We start from the raw sequence: 23,753 nt of genomic DNA on the forward strand, positions 1-23,753 counted from the left end.
AGTCTGCCGCTACTGACGCCCAGTCTGCCGCTACTGACGCCCAGTCTGCCGCTACTGACGCCCAGTCTGCCGCTACTGACGCCCAGTCTGCCGCTACTGACGCCCAGTCTGCCGCTACTGACGCCTAGTCTGCCGCTACTGACGCCCAGTCTGCCGCTACTGACGCCTAGTCTGCCGCTACTGACGCCCAGTCTGCCGCTACCGACGCCCAGTCTGCCGCTACTGACGCCTAGTCTGCCGCTACCGACGCCCAGTCTGCCGCTACTGACGCCCAGTCTGCCGCTACTGACGCCCAGTCTGCCGCTACTGACGCCTAGTCTGCCGCTACTGACGCCCAGTCTGCCGCTACTGACGCCCAGTCTGCCGCTACTGACGCCTAGTCTGCCGCTACTGACGCCCAGTCTGCCGCTACTGACGCCAAGTCTGCCGCTACTGACGCCCAGTCTGCCGCGACTGACGCCCAGTCTGCCGCTACTGACGCCGAGTCTGCCGCTACTGACGCCCAGTCTGCCGCTACTGACGCCCAGTCTGCCGCTACTGACGCCTAGTCTGCCGCTACTGACGCCCAGTCTGCCGCTACTGACGCCCAGTCTGCCGCTACTGACGCCCAGTCTGCCGCTACTGACGCCCAGTCTGCCGCTACTGACGCCCAGTCTGCCGCTACTGACGCCCAGTCTGCCACTACTGACGCCCAGTCTGCCGCTACTGACGCCCAGTCTGCCGCTACTGACGCCTAGTCTGCCGCTACTGACGCCCAGTCTGCCGCTACTGACGCCTAGTCTGCCGCTACTGACGCCCAGTCTGCCGCTACCGACGCCCAGTCTGCCGCTACTGACGCCTAGTCTGCCGCTACTGACGCCTAGTCTGCCGCTACTGACGCCCAGTCTGCCGCTACTGACGCCCAGTCTGCCGCTACTGACGCCCAGTCTGCCGCTACTGACGCCCAGTCTGCCGCTACTGACGCCCAGTCTGCCGCTACTGACGCCTAGTCTGCCGCTACTGACGCCCAGTCTGCCGCTACTGACGCCCAGTCTGCCGCTACTGACGCCCAGTCTGCCGCTACTGACGCCCAGTCTGCCGCTACTGACGCCCAGTCTGCCGCTACTGACGCCCAGTCTGCCGCTACTGACGCCCAGTCTGCCGCTACTGACGCCCAGTCTGCCGCTACTGACGCCCAGTCTGCCGCTACTGACGCCCAGTCTGCTCCTAGTAACAAAAAAATTAATTGCTTTTAATTCAAAATATTTTATATTTCTGAATACCAGTTGTCTTATATTTTGTTCTTTCAGCGATGGATTTAGAGATGGTATGAATGATTTTGAAAAGATGTGGATCATTTAAAAGCAAGGGGGACGATTTAGAAGCGATTGGCATAATTTAGAAGCAGTGGGGATCATTTAGAAGTAGTGGGAATGATTTAGGAGCGATTAGGATGATTTAGAAGCAAATGGGGATGATCTAGAAGCGATGTAAATAATTTGGAAGCAATGTGAGTTATTTAGATATAATGTGATGATTTAGAGATGATAGGGATGATTTATAAGTCATGGGGATGATTTATAAGTCATGGGGATGATTTATAAGTCATGGGGATGATTTATAAGTCATGGGGATGATTTATAAGTCATGGGGATGATTTATAAGTCATGGGGATGATTTATAAGTCATGGGGATGATTTATAAGTCATGGGGATGATTTATAAGTCATGGGGATGATTTATAAGTCATGGGGATGATTTATAAGTCATGGGGATGATTTATAAGTCATGGGGATGATTTATAAGTCATGGGGATGATTTATAAGTCATGGGGATGATTTATAAGTCATGGGGATGATTTATAAGTCATGGGGATGATTTATAAGTCATGGGGATGATTTATAAGTCATGGGGATGATTTAGAGGTTATGGGGATGATTTAAAAGTCATGAGGATGATTTAAAAATGATGGGGATGATTTAGAAATGAATGGAATGACTTAGAATTGATGGGGATGATTTAGAAGTCATGGGGATGATTTAGAAGTCATGGGGATGATTTAGAAGTTATGGGAATGACTAGTGTAACGTAACCTAACTCAGCCCATCAATACTTCTACTGTTAACGGAAGCTGACGTCAGTCCAGGTTGCTCGTCTCAAGCTGACGGAGGTTGATGCCCATCCAACCTGTTCCTCACAAGCTGTGGGTAGATTAAAGAAGAGAGATGACTCTGTTGTTTTTCCCTCCTCGCTATCATGCTCTGGAGGGATCTGGCGATCAGGCTGGCGAAAAAACCATGAATAACATTTCCGAGCTATTGGAAGCTCATCGGATTTCCAAAGGTCGGGCGAGGAGTTAAGCGAAATCCTTCCTGTGGCGTCGCCCAGATATCGAGTGACATCTGCCAGGTAATCCAGCCATAGCTTCCCCCCCCCCTTACTGTATTTAAATTTAATCGCATGTTGTTCGATCCCACTTTTAAATATATGGATTGCGTTAGCCTTATTTCGGGTGTAAAGTTAACGCCCCTTCTCTTGCAACTTGTTAAGACTTTCGCTTTGCTCAAATGTGAGTCTGCTCCTTCTCTCAGTACACGAGGGAATGTGTAATAATGTTAGTAGAATTACCGAAAATACGTTAGGTACAAGGAAACACGCGCAACTAATGCGATATTTTATTGTTGTAACGTTTCGCTCACAATAAAATGTCGCATTATTTGCACGTGTGTGCTTTTTACCTAGCAGAAGAGGGAATACATTGTTAGATCCCGAAACTTTAGTTTGTTCGATTTCTTCAGTATTTTCTCTACTTCGTGTCTTCGTGTGTTGTCTTCATGTGTGGATTGTTACCTTCAGGTTCTCGTGTTTCCTGACAAAAATTTTCTATGAATATATCCCTTAATTTTCTTTTATATTTCTCACATACTTCTGTGGCGTCTTCCGCGAGTGTTCCTCTTCCATTCAGTTTTATTGGTTCTTTATATTCATATTCCTTATTTGATATGAAGCCATTTGTGCGTGTGTGTGTGTGTGTCATTGTAGGAAGGAAAGGGGGGGGGAGTAGGGTTTGTTTCTGTGAAGTTTACTCCTCTATTTTTGTCATCCATTTCATGTTTAAATTGTTATTTTGAGTCAGTCGATCATACGCTAATCCAAAGTAATTGATATGAAGCAATATCGCTCCTACTCGCCGTCTTCCATTATTCAATGTTTTCGCAAACCAGCCGTTTTTGCTCCTCCTCCTCCTCCTCCTCCTCCTCCTCCTCCTCCTCCTCTTCCTCCTCCTCTTCCTCCTCTTCCTCCTCCTGATTCCTCCGTCTCCCCTTCCTCCGTTCTCATCCTTTCACCTGGGAGGGGCGCTTATTCGGAGGGTGGCATATTGTAGGGAAAGCACTAGTTTCAGAGGGGTGTGAGTAGCAGGGAAAGCAGTGAGACTAAAGTGCGTACAAGTTAACGGGAATGAGCGTGAAAACCTTCCGGTAAGAAGGAAGGGAAGGACGGGAAAGAGAGTGGATTTGTGAACACGAGGGAGATCTCATGGACGAAGTGGTTCATTAACAGGTAGGAAAGAATAAAGTTTGTCTGCAAACAGAGGAGGTAGAGGAAGTCCCTCAGCAGGCATAATGCATCAGCAAGATAAGGAGGAAGGGAAGAGTCTGAGGTTGTAGAGTGGTTCGACCAACAGATGCAATCTACCAGAAAGCTGGTTACCAAGGGAGAGGTTTTTGTGACGATGGGTAGTGGCGTTCCAGCAAGTATAATTAACCAGTGTGGGAAACCCTGGGAAGTCGGCTGAATTGAGTAGAAGGAAAGTCGATTATCGGAAACTCTGTTGGCTGCGTTTCAGATCAGAATGTAAACAAGGAAAATAAGGTAGAGAAAGAGTACTAAAAGTATCAAGGAATTTCTTTATCAATTCTTGTGCTCAGTCGAACCTCAGATCAAAATTATCCATAATATCTGCTCTATTACCACATATAATTCATTCAGCTCTCACGGGGAGCGACTATATTATACTCTACTTTCGTTTTGAATTTCCCTAATGTTCTTCAGAATGAATAATTCCCTCCACAAAGTGAGTTCAGCCAACAGCGCCTCAGCCTGTAATATTAACACACATTATGCTACCCCCTGTGCGAGGTCATTTACACATACCAGGAACATTAGTGTGCCTTAGTGCTGATCCTTGAGACACTGCTCGTTACCCTCGCTCATCCTGACGATATATTATAGACGTAACCATGCTTGTTAGCCTTTACGATGCTCACATCAAAGACAGTTTGATTATAGTCTTGGAAGCCAATTTGCACTTTGTCTCGACTTGTATAACAATATCAAGAGACACTTGCTGTGCATAAAAAAGGGCTCAAAGCAGCATCCATCAAAGCATCAAACAAGTGACTCTCACTACTCTGATCTAATTACATCCTCTTTTCCGCCGCAAGTTGTTGGAGGTAACTTTCCTCAAGATGAGTTTGACTAAACAGACAAGATACTATCATAATTTAATGAAGAAACTGGTATTAAACTGATATGAAAGTCGGATTAGCCATCGAGTGATTAGCACAGCCTCCAGAGTATGATTCCTCTTCACTCTAAAGGCTGACGCAATACTGATTAGGTCAACAGCAAATACGAACACTCTAGCGTCTGAACACATTATCCGGCACGGGGATTAGTTGTTTAGAAAGACAAAACAAAGTAAATATACGTAGAAGCAATTATTACACGGACAAAAGCAGCAGTGCTGTTCTGTGCTATGAACAGTGGCGCTGCTCTTTCTCTGATCCGACGCCGGCCGGGCCAGATCGGGAATTGTGTGAAATAAGACACATGTGCAGTGTTCGGATATTTTATTGAGGAAACATTTCGACACTAATAGCTTCTTCAGTCCAGGACCATGAAGCTATTCTGGCGAAACGTTTCGTCAACAAAATATCCTAATAGTATACATATATTTTATCTTACATTTGTCCATATTTTATACCATCTTTTACCCAGGACGGAGTTAAATGCCCCGATTTGTGTTATTGTATATGAGTTCCTGTTCACTTTTCCCTGGAAGGTATACCAACAGTGTGTAAATAAGACACACCATGAGGGTTATGGCATTTTAATAAGATGTTTCGTCCACCAGGGACTTTATTAGTCCTCTGGGTGAATTGATAAAGTCTCTGGTGGGTGAAACGTTTTCGCAATAAAATTCCACAAGCCTTATTGTGTGTCTTATTTGCACACTGCATGAATGACGCATTGTACATTGTGTCTAACAGATTCGCAGTTTATAAGATGGAAAAACACTGTTTCCCATCATACTTGCTGTCACTGTTGATGTTTATATGAGACTTTCATTCCTTCAATGAAAGGGAGCCTTAATGAAGGTCACATGACTCAGAGGCGGAGCTGCCCTTCCCTTCATTAGATCAAACGTGATAACTCTCCCATTCTTCAGACGCTGTATGACTCGTAGTTCTTTCCCATGATATACTGAATTGTAATTATGAGACTTTCCATATTTTTCCATCTCCGGGACACTTCGCTGTTACTCACCGCATGATTGAAGTCTCGGGATATTTATGAGTGTTTCCGTACTTCCATCCCAGGGACATCGTTGTTTCCCGCCGCATCATTGAAGTCTCAGGATGTTTATGATACTTTCCATGCATCCATCGCCGGCGATATTGCTTTGTTTTGTGTATACGAGAGTTGCAAACATCCATCAGCGGGTGATGTGTTTGCTTGGTCTTATCAACCAGTATTTTGTACTGCCCAGTCTGTTATTAGCGCTGCTGCGGGAATTGCTATTTTTTTCCCATGAAATTTACGAGGCCGAGGCTATTCATCCGTACTGACTAATGTTTTTATGGTGTTGGATAATTATGTCGAGTCTGGGGCAGCAGGTTCATAGTGCTGGGTCCGTGGAAGGTGTGTGTGGGAGCCTTGACGGTCATTAGGCAAGGATTACCAGCCACAGGTTGAGTTTTCTTGTACTGGTGGTAGTGGTGTACCCTTTCACTTGTAGTTGTAGGGGTCGAGTCTCCGTTCATGGTCCTGTCTTTTTCTTCTTTCCTTGTGGGTCCCCATATATATATATATATATATATATATATATATATATATATATATATATATATATATATATATATATATATATATATATATATATATATCGCAAACAATGCAGAACAAGCTACATAGGGATGAAAATCTTTAGCTCTAGATCTTTCTCATTCTCGTGTCATCAAGAGCTAGGAGGGGAAGTGTGACATGGGCCACCGGTGATACCTTCTGTCTTGCTGCGGAGAATTTCCCCTCCTATCTGTTGCTGTCTTGCTACACTGCATAGCGCCTGACGACGCACGATTTCCATCCCCACACACACACACACACACACACACACACACACACACACACACACACACACACACACACACACACACACACACACACACACACACACAGTGTCCCTGTTCGCAGATAATGTGAAGTTAATGAGGAGAGAGAGAGAGAGAGATATTGGGGAAGCGAAGAATTAGGGGTAACTTGATTACGCATTGTAAAATACTCGTGTGTATCTAGAGGGAAAAGCGTAAGAGATTGTATGACGTGAGTGAAACTGAGGCGATGGATCAAATACAAAACCTTACTTACGACAACGAGACACGGGAATGGTGGAAGTTTTGCTTCCTCTAAGTGGCGTGGAAAAAAAAATTGGAATGAGCTGCAAGATGGTGCCGTGGAAGCTAATTCAGCACACAGCTTCGAGAGCAAGTATGATAAGGGACCGAGAGGCAAGAGTTACATGGCACTGGACTGAAAGATGAGGGTCTAGCGGTCTACCCCGGCACTCCACATCTCGGTGAGTGTACACACGCACACATACATGCACACACGCACACACACATGCACACACACACGCACACACACATGCACACACACATGCACACACACATGCACACACACATGCACACACACACGCCACACGCACACACACATGCACACACACACGCACACACACACACACACATACACACGTATCCCTCCTGCCTTCTCATCTCTCTCTCTCTCTTTCTCTTTCTGATCTGCTTAACATCAATCACTATTTGCTCTTATCAGTGTTCTTCCTTCCTCTCTCCCCCACATATCATTCTGCCACTCTCTCCCAGATTGAAGAAACATAATTAGCCACTGTCCAAGGCATATAACAGATTTCACTTATATATATATTTATATATATATTATATATATATATATATATATATATATATATATATATATATATATATATGTATGTATATATATGTATGTATATATATGTATGTATATATATGTATGTATATATATGTATGTATATATATGTATGTATATATATGTATGTATATATATGTATGTATATATATGTATGTATATATATGTATGTATATATATGTATGTATATATATGTATGTATATATATGTATGTATATATATGTATGTATATATATGTATGTATATATATGTATGTATATATATATATATATATATATATATATATATATATATATATATATATATGTGTGTGTGTGTGTGTGTGTGTGTGTGTGTGTGATCTGATAGACCACAGGGACCGCTTAACCTCACTCTAGGGTCTGATAAACCACAGGGACCAACCTATCTCTTCCCCATTTCTCTCCACTACACATTTAAAGCGATTTCATTGAACAGTCATAGCATCTTGACCTTCCTTAACTGAATAGTTACAACATCTTAACCCCGGACAGTCGCTGGGTCACGGTAGCTCCCGCGACTGAGAGTAAACACCTCCTGGCGACAACCTTTACCAGGTGAACGCGGTAAATTAACCCTCCAGTGAGCGATAACTGAATCCGCCAGGAGTCATCACTCACTCCCAAGATTATAGGGAATTTATGTTATCGTCCACCAGGGTGTTTTGGTTTGGGCGACGAGTGTTGCCAGCGCCTGAGTGCCGGAGATATACGAGTCACTTGCGAGTTTCGTGGACTTGGTGACAGTGATCACGCTGCGGGAGATGCCACAAGGGCCAAAGTTTAAGCTTATAATCCGCTATATTCGTCCTTGTGGATCCGCATGTCAGGCCCGGGTATTATACCAGGAAGCCCCATTCCAAACAAAAAACAAAAAGTGAACCGGGCAAAATAATCTCGTAATTACTAATTAGTTCACTTAATGTCATTTTATGATTCTTAATTAGATAATTGATGCTGGAAGATCATTAATGCTCCGCTGTATTATCCTAATTACTTTTAAAACAGGAAATACAGTTGTTCAATATGCTTGCATGGCCTCAGATTTATGCCTTCGTATGCTGTTGCAAGGAGTACGAGACGTAATATTCTATAAATAAAGTTAAATTATCAGATAATTTAATATCACAGTCCAGAGTCTGTTACCACTGTCACTCTTCTCTTCCCCAAACACACCAATGGAAATAAGACAGCCAGATAACAGTTGCTTAGTTGGGTTATCCTGGGTTACTAACCTTCGTGTTAACAATCCCAACAGAATCTTTCGACAATGACGGCACTTATGTACTAGGATGTGTTTATATATATGTATGTATGTGTGTGTACGTATATATATATATCAAACCAGCTGAGACTGTAGTGGCCTCAGCTGGTGTGGTGCACCTGGAATAACTTGGAGGGCCTGCAATGACTGGAAAGTGCTTTGAATGGTTTGGAAGAACCTGGACAAACCTGGAGGTCCCAGGTCTTCGAAGGACGTGGAAGAACCGGATAGAACTTAAAAAGACTTGAAAGAACTTAGACCGATATGACGGGTCCTTAAAGACATGTGGAAAGACGTTTGTAAAAACGTAGAAAGATTCCGAGGAACTTGGAAGAGAGTTGGATAGACTTGAAAGTATCTGAAAGAGATCATCGAGGGACTGGAAGAATGTGAAATAACGTCTAAAGAAGTGAGATGATGTTGAAGGACTTGGAATGAGTGAGGGAAAGACGTAGAGGGACTCAGAAATCCCTGAAGAACTTCAAAAGAACTGGAGGGACTCAGAAAAACTTGAAAAGACCTTGTAGATGAATGGTTCAGAGAACCGACATGTTGTTGAATTAGACACATGAGCAACTCTTGGGTATCTTTATTGAGGAAACGTTTCGCCACACAGTGGCTTCATCAGTCCATACAAAGGAGAAACTTGAAGAACAGGAGGAGAATGAGGTAATCAGTCCCTCAGCCTTGAGTCGATGTGTTCAGTCCATCAATCTTGAATAGAATACGGCATATGAGCGGAGAAGCAGCTTATAAACCGTAGACAGGTGAGGGGCAGCAGTCGTAGGTGGTGTCACATTTGTCCAATGTGGAAGTAGGTCGTGCCCAAGGGTTAGGCAAGATATCCAAGAGTTGCTCATGTGTCTAATTCAACAACTTGAAAAGACCTGGAGGGGCTGGATCTCGAATTTCTCCTTCACAGCTCAGTGAAAAGTATCCCATTTCTCTCTTCTTTCCAACTCTCCATTTCCGTTCCTACCTGCCTACTCCCCATTTCCCTCATCCTCCTTCCCAATCCCCATTTTCCTTAACTTCCAGCCTACCATTCCTTCCCCCGACCTTTCAGTCCTCGCCCCACCCGCCTTTCAGCCCCCATTCCACCCACCTTTCAGCCCCCACTCCACCCACCTTCCAGTGACAACATGACAACAGTGAAGCAATTCGTACCAACACAAACAAACAGGCCCAGTGGGCTGGATCACAAACACTTCGCTTCGCGCTGCGTGTCAACCTTCCCATTTCTAGTTTCCGCTTTTGTTGACATTCCTAATGGGATTGAAGGGGAGGCGTTGTACGCCCCTGATTGACCTACTTTGGCTGGGATTTGCCTTCGGAATGGCACATCTGAGTGGAGTTATGAGTGTCATTATATTGATGGTTTGCTGGTAATTGTGTACCATCAGGTATTCATGTTATGGTTTGCCCAGGCGTGTTGGGGAGAGCTTTGGTGGAGGCTGAGTGGTGGGGAATGAAAGGGTGAATGGTGGAGGTTGGAGGTGAGTGGAGGAGGGTTGGGGGTTGAGTGGTTGGATGGTTGGTTTAATTGAATTTAAATTCTATCGACTACAAAACAATTGTTCTAGCCAGTGTCGAGGGTGGAACAATTCACCATAAACCTGCCCTCAGAAGAGGAACCTCAGGACGTTTGGTTACGTCCTGGACCATTGTCAAGTCACAGCTTGGACGAGGAAAGTAGAGAAGTCCTAAAGAAAAGGTCATAAAGGCGGTATGACATTTGTTCATTACTCAGAAATTCTTTAATCTCTAAAATAGGAACTAAAGTAAACTCGTGTGTACTCACCTATTTGTACTCACCTATTTGTGGTTGCAGGGGTCGAGTCATAGCTCCTGGCCCCGCCTCTTCACTGATTGCTACTAGGTCCTCTCTCTCCCTGCTCCATGAGCTTTATCATACCTCGCCTTAAAACTATGTATGGTTCCCGCCTCCACTACTTCACTTTCTAGACTATTCCACGACTTGACTACTCTATGACTGAAGAAATACTTCCTAACATCCCTTTGATTCATCTGAGTCTTTAACTTCCAATTGTGACCTCTTGTGTCTGTGTCCCATCTCTGGAACATCCTGTCTTTGTCCACCTTGTCTATTCCGCTCAGTATTTTATATGTCGTTATCATGTCTCCCCTGACCCTCCTGGCCTCCAGTGTCGTCAGGCCGATTTCCCTCAACCTTTCTTCATAGGACAGTCCCCGTAGCTCTGGGACTAGTCTTGTTGCAAACCTTTGCACTTTCTCTAATTTCGTGACGTGCTTGACTAGGTGTGGATTCCAAACTGGTGCTGCATACTCCAGTATGGGCCTGACGTAAATGGTATACAGTGTCTTGAACGACTTACTGAGGTATCGGAACGCTATCCGTAGATTTGCCAGGCGCCCGTATGCTGCAGCAGTTATCTGATTTATGTGCGCCTCAGGAGATATACTCGGTGTTATACTCACCCCCAGATCTTTTTCCTTGAGTAAGGTTTGCAGTCTTTGGCCATCTAAACTATATTGTGTCTGCGGTCTTCTTTGCCCTTCCCCAATCTTCATGACTTTGCATTTGGCAGGGTTAAACTCAAGGAGCCAGTTGCTGGACCAGGCTTGTAGCCTGTCCAGGTCTCTTTGTAGTCCTGCCTGATCCTCATCCGATTTGATTCTTCTCATTAACTTCACATCATCTGCAAACAAGGATACTTCTGAGTCTATCCCTTCCGTTATGTCGTTCACATATACCAAGAACAGCACAGGTCCTAGGACTGACCCCTGTGGAACCCCGCTTGTCACAAGCGCCCACTCTGACACCTCGTCACGTACCATGACTCGTTGTTGCCTCCCTGTCAGGTATTCTCTGATCCATTGCAGTGCCTTTCCTGTTATGTGTGCCTGATCTTCTAGCTTTTTCAGTAACCTCTTGTGAGGAACTGTGTCGAAGGCGTTTTTGCAGTCGATCCACCCCTCTCTCTCTTGTCTTACTTCTGTCACCTTGTCATAAAACTCTAATAGGTTTGTGACACAGGATTTTCCTTCCCTGAAACCGTGCTGGTTGTCAATTATACACTTGTTTCTTTCCAGGTGCTCCACCACTCTCCTCCTGATGATCTTCTCCATGACCTTGCATACTATACACGTTAGTGATACAGGTCTGTAGTGTGTGTGTGTGTGTGTGTGTGTGTGTGTGTGTGTGTGTGTGTGTGTGTGTGTGTGCTCACCTAGTTAAGGTTGCAGGGGTCGAGTCCTAGCTCCTGGCCCCGCCTCTTCACTGTGTGTGTGTACTAAGAGGCATACATCTTTTTGTATGCCTCTAATTATACACACACACACACACAAGCACACACTAACGGGGCCAGGAGCTTGGACTCGACCCCTGCAACCTCAACTAGGTGAGTACACACACACACACACACACACACACACACACACACACACACACACACACACACACATACACACACATATATATATATATATATATATATATATATATATATATATATATATATATATATATATATATATATATATATATATATATATATATATGTGTTGTGCCGAATAGGCAGAACTTGCGATCTTGGTTTAAATAGCAACGCTCATCTTGCCATACAGGACAAGCGAAAATTTGTGTATGCAATAATTTCGCCAAAATCATTCTGAACCTAACGAAAAAATATATTTGATTGTGTTTGTTTAGTATTAAATTATTGTAAACAAATCTAAAATATATTTAGTTGGGTTAGGCTAAAATAAATTGTTCTTATTATAATAAGGTTAGGTAAGTTTTCTAAGATTCTTTTGGTGCAAAATTATAAATTTTTACATCAACATTAATGAAAAAATATATCTTTAAACGTATAAGAGAAAATTTCAGAAAGGACTTAATTTTAAATGAGTTCTTGCTAATTGACCAGTTTTACATATTCGCACGACATATATATATATATATATATATATATATATATATATATATATATATATATATATATATATATATATATATATATATATATATATATATAATATTCATATAAAATAAAAACAATATTTTTCTAATTTTCTTTCTTTTCTTTGCAGGTAAGATATGAGGGACGTAGTCTGCCGGTCAGTTGTGATGTGAATAAGATGTATGTAAGCTGTGTGGTGAATAAGCTTTGACGGGAGTAAGCTGTAACCTGTAAGATAAGTAAGCTGTGATGGGAGAAAGTTGTAAGGAGAGAGAGCTGTGATGCTAGAATGCTGTGGCAGCTGTGAGTAGAGCGAACTGTGATGGGAGAAAGCTGTGAATAAGTTGTAAAGAGAGCAAGCTGTGAGCCAGCTTTGAGGAGCATATAAGCTCCGAATAAGCTATGAGAAAAGTAAGCTTTGAGTAAGCTGTGAAGAGTGCAATGACTTGGTAACATTTCTCTTTACCACCCACCTTGTTCCTTTACATCTAAATACACATTTAAATGTACATGTAAATGTCATTCTAATGTATCTGCAAAGATAGCTGCACACTGTGTAGGATGAAAGTATTACTGTACAGTATTACTGGAGGGTTTGTTAATGGGGTTTGAAGTCTATCTGCAGTAATACACGAGGGTCATTAAATGCTACATGTCGCTTGTGCCGCACCTGACAAAGACACACTAATCCCCAAAATACAAATTAAACTGAATTGTCAGCATATATACACTGAGAGACATGCGTTTCTCGATGTATTTATCCTTACCAGTGGCCCACTGGCCCATGCTAAGGGAATAGTGTGTTTTGCTGTTTACAGTCTTATTGCAGCCAGCTGTCCCAGGAGCTTACGTACAGGCTTGGACTTTTACGACTCACTTGCCACGGGTTCAAATCCTACCCGTTCGGTGGTTCGTGAAGCCTGTCTTCCCTGCCCCTCAGGTTTACAAACTGGTGCAGGACATCGTCATGAAAACAGTGTTTGTGGCTACATCTAGCAAAACACCATTAATTTACTCCATTATTGACAAACTCATTATACTCCATTAACCCGAGGAATCCTCTGTTCCGAGACTTTAATTAAAAACAAATATAAATAAATCTCACTTATTTATAGGCGTTTTTCAGACTTTATCCTTATTACGTCGTATTTTTACCTGTAATTTTCACCTGTGTTCTGACTGTGTGTCGGCCTAACCAGAGGTGTTATTAGGGTAATATATACGTGCTTACCAAAGGTTATTATCCAAAATATGTTCAGATATCACAGCTTCCAGAAGGGTGTTAATGACCCATATCTCTGAGCTCAAGCAATATTAACTCCACTCTGCTAAAAATAGCGTCGTAATAATAGTCCCGAGTTATAATAGGATACGTAATATATATGGCGGTTATATTCTCTTTAATGACATTAAAATAATCTTCTCGAAACAGGGAGTATTGCGGAGGGGAAAAATTGAGGCTGGGGGGGGAAGGGTCCTTGATGCCGGTGAAGGGATCTTGATTCAAGGAACTGAAGATACCCTTCCTCTCTGTACAGCAAACGTAATTGCCTCTCATTTCCCTGACGCTTCAAAGCTTTTATTATTATTATTATTATTATTATTATTATTATTATTATTATTATTATTATTATTGCTGTTATTTTATTATAATTATTGCCTTGGCTGTTATTTCTAAGATGTATCATAACATAATGTCAGTCTTACCACCAGCACAACATGACATCATACCAATAGCATGACATATTAACACAGCATGACAGCATATCAGCACAGCATGACAGCATACCAACACAGCACGTCATATTAACACAGCATGACAGCATACCAACACAGCCCAAGAAGTTGGAATCCGCGTCATTACCACTCATTATATCGGAATAATTCACTCTAATTACCTCTAAAAGTTACCACAAAGAGTCATTCTGAAGCGGGAGGAGAGTGAAGTATGCGAGACTGAACTCTGCGTCCCCCGCACCCAGAGTCAAGAATAACTTGCTGCTGTTGTCCCTTTGTTTACATTGCGCTATGGTACACGCTTTCCAAAGGTAAACTTCGTAAATGCGTCCCGGTGGACGATAAACTGCGTAAACGCGCGTGCGTGCACACACACACACACACACACACACACACACACACACACACACACACACACACACACACACACACACACACACACACACACACACAAAGCCAAAGCCAAAGCCAAGTGTGCTAGAGCATGGAAAAGGTATAGGAGGCAAAGGACTCAAGAAAACAAGGAGCTGAGCAGAAGAACCAGAAACGAATATGCAAGGATAAGGAGAGAGCCCCAGAGGCAATACGAGAACGACATAGCATCAAAAGCCAAATCTGAACCAAAGTTGTTATACAGTCACATTAGGAGAAAAACAACAGTCAAGGACCAGGTAATCAGACTGAGGAAAGAAGGAGGGGAGCTGACGAAGAGTGACCAAGAAGTATGTGATGAACTAAACAAAAGATTTAGAGAAGTATTCACAATAGAGTCAGGAATGCTTCCAGCAAACTGTGGAGGTAGGGTGCACCAGCAGGTGCTGGACACAATACACATAACCAAGGTAGAGGTGAAGAAACTGCTAGACGAACTCGATACCTCAAAGGCGGTGGGCCCAGATAACATATCTCCATGGATACTGAGAGAGGGAGCAGAGGAACTGTTTGTGCCATTAGCAGCAATCTTCACTAAATCTATCGAAACAGGGCAGTTGTCTGAGGCGTGGAAGACAGCACATGTAGTTCTAATTCTTAAGAAATGGGACAGACAGGCAGCATTAAACTACAGACCAGTGTCACTGACTTATATAGTATGTAAAGTCATGGAAAAGATTATCAGGAGAAAAGTGGTGGAACACATTGAAAAGATTGGGCTCATACATGACAGTCAGCACGGCTTCAGAGATGGGAAATCCTGTGTCACAAATCTACTTGAGTTCTACGATAAGGTAACAGAAGTAAGACAGGAGAGAGAGGGATGGGTAGATTGCATCTTTTTAGAATGCAAGAAGGCTTTTGACACAACACCATACAAGAGACTGGTGCAAAAATTATTGGAACAGGCAGGAATAACGGGGAAAGTACTGCAATGCATCAGGGAATACCTGACAGGAAGGAAACAACGAGTGTTCGTACGTGCTGAAGTGTCAGAGTGGGCGAATGTGTCGAGTGGGGTTCCACAAGGTTCAGTCCTAGGCCCGGTGCTGTTTCTTGTATACGTGAATAACATGGTGGAAGGAATAGATTCAGAAGTGTCACTGTTCGCTGATGATGTGAAACTGATGAGGAGAATACAAGTGGGCGAGGATCAGTTAAGATTACAAGTGGATCTGGACAAACTACAAGTATGGTCCGACAAATGGCTCCTGGAGTTTAACCCCAGTAAGTGTGAGGTCATGAAGATTGGGGAAGGACACAGAAGACCGCAGACGGAGTACAGGTTAGGAAACCAACATCTGCAAATGTCAGTTAAAGAAAAGGATCTTGGGGTAAGAATTATAACGAACATGTCCCCTGAGGCACACATCAATCAAATAACTGCTGCAGCATATGGGAAATTGGCAAACCTGAGATTGGCGTTTAGACATCTGAGTAAGGAGTCATTCACAACATTGTACACAGTGTACGTAAGGCCTATACTGGAACATGCAGCGCCAGTATGGAACCCTCACTAAGTCAAACACGTCACGAAATTGGAGAAAGTGCAAAAATTTGCAACACGATTAGTCCCGGAACTGAGGGGTATGTCTTATGAGGAGAGGTTAAGGGAACTCAACCTGATGACACTAGAAGATAGGAGGGATAGAGAGGACATGATAACAACGTATAAAATACTAAGAGGCATTGACAAGGTGGACAAGAATCGAATGTTTCAGAGATGGGATACAGAAACAAGGGGACACAATTGGAAGCTGAAAACCCAGATGAGTCATAGGGATGTTAGGAAGTATTTCTTTAGTCTTAGAGTTGTCAGGAACTGGAATAATCTGGAGAGTGACGTAGTGGAAGCAAGTTCCATAAATAGCTTTAAGAAGAGGTATGACAAATATCATGAAGCAGGGAGAGAGTGAATTAGTATCGACCAGTTAAGAAGCGGGGCCAGGAGCTATGAATCGACCCCTAGAACCACATATAGGTGAGTACATATAGGTGAGTACACACACACACACACACACACACACGCACACATTAATAACTAGGTGAGTACACACACACACACACACACACACACATGGTGACAGCAGTAAGACAAGAGAGAGAGGGGTGGGTGGATTGCATATTCTTGGACTGCAAGAAGGCGTTTGACACAGTTCCACACAATAGATTGGTGCAAAAACTGGAGGACCAAGCAGGAATAACAGGGAAGGCACTACAATGGATCAGGGAATACTTGTCAGGAAGACAGCAGCGAGTCATGGTACGTGGCGAGGTGTCAGAGTGGGCACCTGCGACCAGCGGGGTCCCACAGGGGTCAGTCCTAGGACCAGTGCTGTTTCTGGTATTTGTGAACGACATGACGGAAGGAATAGACTCTGAGGTGTCCCTGTTTGCAGATGACGTGAAGTTGATGAGAAGAATTCACTCGATCGAAGACCAGGCAGAACTACAAAGGGATCTGGACAGGCTGCAGACCTGGTCCAGGAATTGGCTCCTGGAGTTCAATCCCACCAAGTACAAAGTCATGAAGATTGGGGAAGGGCAAAGAAGACCGCAGACGGAGTACAGTCTAGGGGGCCAGAGACTACAAACCTCACTCAAGGAAAAAGATCTTGGGGTGAGTATAACACCAGGCACATCTCCTGAAGCGCACATCAACCAAATAACTGCTGCAGCATATGGGCGCCTAGCAAACCTCAGAACAGCATTCCGACATCTTAATAAGGAGTCATTCAGGACCCTGTACACCGTGTACGTTAGGCCCATATTGGAGTATGCGGCACCAGTTTGGAACCCACACCTAGCCAAGCACGTAAAGAAACTAGAGAAAGTGCAAAGGTTTGCAACAAGACTAGTCCCAGAGCTAAGAGGTATGTCCTACGAGGAGAGGTTAAGAGAAATCAACCTGACGACACTGGAGGACAGGAGAGATAGGGGGGACATGATAACGACATACAAAATACTGAGAGGAATTGACAAGGTGGACAAAGACAGGATGTTCCAGAGATGGGACACAGCAACAAGGGGATACAGATGGAAGTTGAAGACACAGATGAATCACAGGGATGTTAGGAAGTATTTCTTCAGCCACAGAGTAGTCAGGAAGTGGAATAGTTTGTGGAAGCGATGTAGTGTAGGCAGGATCCATACATAGCTTTAAGCAGAGGTACGATAAAGCTCACGGCTCAGGGAGAGACCTAGTAGCGATCAGTGAAGAGGCGGGGCCAGGAGTTCGGACTCGACCCCCGCAACCTCAACTAGGTGAGTACAACTAGGTGAGTACACACACACATTAATAACTAGGTGAGTACACACACACACGCACATTAATAACTAGGTGAGTACACACACACACACACATTAATAACTAGGTGAGTACACACACACACACACACACACACACACACACACACACACACACACACACACACACACACACACACACACACACACACACACACACACAAGTTCTTAAGAGACCTTTTTCTTGGTAATAAATTAATACTAAGTTGACCTTTGTCTGGTAAATTAAAACAGCTCACCTGATTCTTCCTTTTTTTCACTTCGAAATATCTGGACATGTATGATTTTATTTTTATGCAGAAATAATAATTATGAGCATACTAATAATAATAATAGTAACGATAAAAATAATAATAATAATAACGATAGGAGTAAAAATATAATAATAGCGATAATAGTAGCGATAATAATAACGATAATAATAATAGTAATAACAACTTGAGAGAAATTAACTCCAAATACCTCTGACATGTGCCAGTTTTCCTTCAGAATATATATATATATATATATATATATATATATATATATATATATATATATATATATATATATATGTGTGTGTGTGTGTGTATGTATGTATTCCCCCCCCCCTCCCTCCCTACGAGCAACTCGACATGAAGTTATTACTTTAATAACGCTTGCAAGTTTTAATGAAGTGTTAATGTAATTTTAACTTCTGGGTACACTGAAGCTGCTTCCATGATGGAGATGATTCTCAGTCTGTTGTATGCAGCCGCCTTCGCTCTAGCTCTCTCTCTCTCTCTCTCTCTCTCTCTCTCACACGTGTTGTCATTATTGCATATTTCGACATGTCAAAGTCAGAGTTTATTTCTACCTAGTATAATGTTTATACAGTACAGAAATAACCCGCACATAGAAGAAAGAGGCTTTAGGCGACGTTTTGGTCCGACTTGAACCATTCACTGGTCACACTAACTCACCTCTGTGTGTTAGTGTGACTAGTCAGTGGGCCAAGCCGGGCCGATAAGTCGTCATAAGCTTCTCTCTCCTACGTACGGGTTATTCGTGTATCGTTCCAGTATTGTGCCTTACTGTTTGTTTACACAGGAATGGCAGAAAGCTCGTAGTTATGCACAGCATTTCGGGCAAGTGGTACATTTTTTTAACATCTTTTAATTGTATACTACAGTTAGCGTTTAAATAAAAGGATCGTTGATATATTGTGTAAGAAATACGTTGGTTATCCAAGGTTTTTGCGATTCGTATAAAATGAGATTTTCGTTTTAATTTTTCTCTTCATGTTCAGTTACATTTATTAAATTCGGTTACATTTATGTATATTTTCCAGTTATTTTATTACTTTGTGATGCTCATAGTATGAGAGGCATCACTTTTTTTTTTTTTTAATTTTTATTTACTTTATTTTATCAGTGGCATAAATAACTTAATGACTTGCATAGTCGACGAAGAAATAATAATAATAATAATAATAATAATAATAATAATAATAATTGACATCAGTGGTCTGCTACTATATAGGAAGCTCCTTGTTATGCAGAGCATTTCGAGCAAATTAAGACAGTTTTGTCCCAGGATGCGACCCAGACCGACATAATGAGACTAGTCACGAGGGAGCATTCACCAAATTCAACTTCAATAACAAAAACATAAAGTGGGACCAAGTAAACCAAGTCCTAACCGATATAAGCTGGGAAGATATACTAAGCAACACAGACCCCAACTTATGCCTAGAACAGATTAACTCGGTGGCACTCGATGTATGCACAAGGCTTATTCCTCTAAGAAAAAGGAGGAGTAGATGTAAAATAGAAAGAGACAGGCGCTCCCTTTACAGGCGACGGAAAAGAATAACAGAGCGGCTAAAAGAGGTCAATATATCTGAAATGCGTAGGGAGACTCTGGTCAGAGAAATAGCAAGCATCGAACTCAAGCTAAAGGAATCTTATAGGAGTCAGGAATCGCGGGAAGAACTAAAAGCCATAAATGAAATCGAAAGAAACCCAAAGTATTTCATCTCCTATGCCAAATCAAAGTCGAGAACAATATCCAGTATTGGGCTCCTACTTAAACAAGATGGGTCCTACACAGATGACAGCAAGGAAATAAGTGAGCTACTCAAGTCCCAATATGACTCAGTTTTTAGCAAGCCGCTAACCAGACTGAGAGTCGAAGATCAAAACGAATTTTTTATGAGAGAGCCACAAAATTTGGTTAACACAAGCCTATCCGATGTTATCCTGACGCCAAATGACTTCGAACAGGCGATAAATGACATGCCCATGCACTCTGCCCCAGGGCCAGACTCATGGAACTCCGTGTTCATCAAGAACTGCAAGAAGCCCCTATCACGAGCCTTTTCCATCCTATGGAGAGGGAGCATGGACACGGGGGTCGTCCCACAGTTACTAAAAACAACAGACATAGCCCCACTCCACAAAGGGGGCAGTAAAGCAACAGCAAAGAACTACAGACCGATAGCACTAACATCCCATATCATAAAAATCTTTGAAAGGGTCCTAAGAAGCAAGATCACCACCCATCTAGAAACCCATCAGTTACACAACCCAGGGCAACATGGGTTTAGAACAGGTCGCTCCTGTCTGTCTCAACTATTGGATCACTACGACAAGGTCCTAAAAGCACTAGAAGATAAAAAGAATGCAGATGTAATATATACAGACTTTGCAAAAGCCTTCGACAAGTGAGACCATGGTGTAATAGCGCACAAAATGCGTGCTAAAGGGATAACAGGAAAAGTCGGTCGATGGATCTGTAATTTCCTCACTAACAGAACACAGAGAGTAGTCGTCAACAGAGTAAAGTCCGAGGCAGCTACGGTGAAAAGCTCTGTTCCACAAGGCACAGTACTCGCTCCCATCTTGTTCCTCATCCTCATATCCGACATAGACAAGGATGTCAGCCACAGCACCGTGTCTTCCTTTGCAGATGACACCCGAATCTGCATGACAGTGTCTTCCATTGCAGACACTGCAAGGCTCCAGGCGGACATCAACCGAATCTTTCGGTGGGCTGCAGAAAACAATATGAAGTTCAACGATGAGAAATTTCAATTACTCAGATATGGTAAACACGAGGAAATTAAATCTTCATCAGAGTACAAAACAAATTCTGGCCACAAAATAGAGCGAAGCACCAACGTCAAAGACCTGGGAGTGATCATGTCGGAGGATCTCACCTTCAAGGACCATAACATTGTATCAATCGCATCTGCTAGAAAAATGACAGGATGGATAATGAGAACCTTCAAAACTAGGGAGGCCAAGCCCATGATGACACTCTTCAGGTCACTTGTTCTATCTAGGCTGGAATATTGCTGCACACTAACAGCACCTTTCAAGGCAGGTGAAATTGCTGACCTAGAAAATGTACAGAGAACCTTCACGGCGCGCATAACGGAGATAAAACACCTCAATTACTGGGAGCACTTGAGGTTCCTGAACCTGTATTCCCTGGAACGCAGGTGGGAGAGATACATGATTATATACACCTGGAAAATCCTAGAGGGACTAGTACCGAACTTGCACACGAAAATCACTCACTACGAAAGCAAAAGACTTGGCAGACGATGCAACATCCCCCCAATGAAAAGCAGGGGTGTCACTAGCACGTTAAGAGACCATACAATAAGTGTCAGGGGCCCAAGACTGTTCAACTGCCTCCCAGCATACATAAGGGGGATTACCAACAGACCCCTGGCAGTCTTCAAGCTGGCACTGGACAAGCACCTAAAGTCGGTTCCTGACCAGCCGGGCTGTGGCTCGTACGTTGGTTTGCATGCAGCTAGCAGCAACAGCCTGGTTGATCAGGCTCTGATCCACCAGGAGGCCTGGTCACAGACCGGGCGTTGATACCCGGAACTCTCTCCAGGTAAACTCCAGGTAAACTCAAGTCGACTAACACCCAGGTACTTAGTTTACTGATAGGTGAACAGGCACAGCAGGTGCCTTAAGGAAACACGTCCTAATGTGATGAGCCGTACCCGGGATCGAACCACGGAACTCAGAGCGTGAGATGAGTGCTACCAACCGAGCTACGGGACAGTGATCGACAAACTTTTATTGGGAAAATTGGATACATCATACGTGTGTATATAACGTCTTTTTTTCCCTATTTGATCGTTATACAGTGGTAACAAAAGGTAACTAATATTTCCTTGTTATATTCGATCACGCAGGATAATGGCTCATACGTAGTGTGGAAATCTGTCAACCCGAGTCTTTATTAAGTTTCGCTCTACACAGAGCGAAACGTTTCCTTCCGGAGAAAGCTTTGTCCTGCGACATTTCTTGTCTCCATTACGGTCATCAGCACGCTCCTGCATAAAGGCAAAATCGATATATGAAGTTCAAAATTCAGTAACTTTACCATAAACACTGGCAATATTTTCTCTCCCCAATAAAGCATGATGTGACTTATCTAAATATCCGTGAAGCAAGATTTACATTTCTTTTTGTAACTTCCGCGTCCCCCGCGTTGGTCACATCTCGAAATGAAAATTCTCCCTCCGCCCGGTTGACGAGGAGGCAACGAACGAACGTCCAGTTGACGAAAGGGAACGAACGAACGTCCAGTTGACGAGAAGGGACTATCGAACGTCCAGTTGACTAACGAAGGACAAGAGCTTTTCAGTTTTGTTTTTCCTGTTCCCAGGCGCCGTATTAACCCTTACCTGTTTTAGTGGACAAAACCTTAGAACTGTAATAAGAGTAAAAAAAATAAAAAAAAGACCAATCAGAACAGCTTAAAAGCGCTGAGTGACCAATGAGCGCTGAGCGTGCAGCTAGGCTAAATTGACCACTCACGGGCCTTTAGAGGACCATTGGCCGCATGCGGTCACCCCCTCCTAACGACTGCCGACACCACGAGACCTCGTTGTGACGACCATTGAAGGACACGACCACTGCTTTCTGATCACCTTGCTTTCAAGGCTCGACCAGTTGCCACTCCCTCCCCCTCCCGGGTAACAGTTTCAACCCCCCCTCCTAAGTATAAATCCAAATTGAATTTTCTCCTCGATTACATCTGAATTCTGAACTTGAACTACAAATGTGCGTGTAGAGGAGAACGAAGGCTTCATCAGCGGCCATCTACAATAGCAGCAGCAGCAGGTGGTAGCTGCTATAGCGACCGTAAGGTGATTAATGTAGTGGGCGAGGAGGGATGGGAGGGGTAGGAATGGACAACATTACGCCATTGCTCTGCAACAAATGGGATAGATTAGGCAACATGGTTCCCTGACATTACCCTGGGCTTCAGTGGTGCCGGGGATGTCCGGCTCAGGCTGTCGTTCCAACGCGCCATTCATCTAGCCATGCCGTCAGCCATTACCGTGATGGCTGGCTCCATCAGGTGGTTGTAGCCTCATCCACCTCCCCCATTGTGATGGCGTTTATACAGGAATCTTCCTTTCCATCTAGTGCAGATACGTCCTCACTTTGTAGCCCACTCACTGAATCGACTGTTACACACAGGAAAAAAAACGATGAAAGGAAAGAAAACAACACGGGGGTGAGAAAAAAACTGATTAACTTCCAGTAGAGAATACAAAAAGGGAAGTAAGAAACAGTATCTAACATGACGGAGAAGCTACTCAAAATATACATCGAAATCACATGATCATAAATTTATGCCAACGAGGAGAGGAAATGCTCATAGATCCCATTGTATAAAAGGTGTCTACTTACCTGGAATCTATTTGGAGGGCATTCCGGGGATCAATGCCCCCTCGGCCCGGTCCACGACAAGGCCTCCCTGTGGATCAGGGCCTGTTCAACGAGGCTGTTACTGCTGGCCGCACGCACTCCAACGTATGAACCACAGCCCA

Source organism: Cherax quadricarinatus, chromosome 12, assembly GCF_038502225.1.
Source record: "Cherax quadricarinatus isolate ZL_2023a chromosome 12, ASM3850222v1, whole genome shotgun sequence".
Lineage (NCBI taxonomy): Eukaryota > Metazoa > Arthropoda > Malacostraca > Decapoda > Parastacidae > Cherax > Cherax quadricarinatus.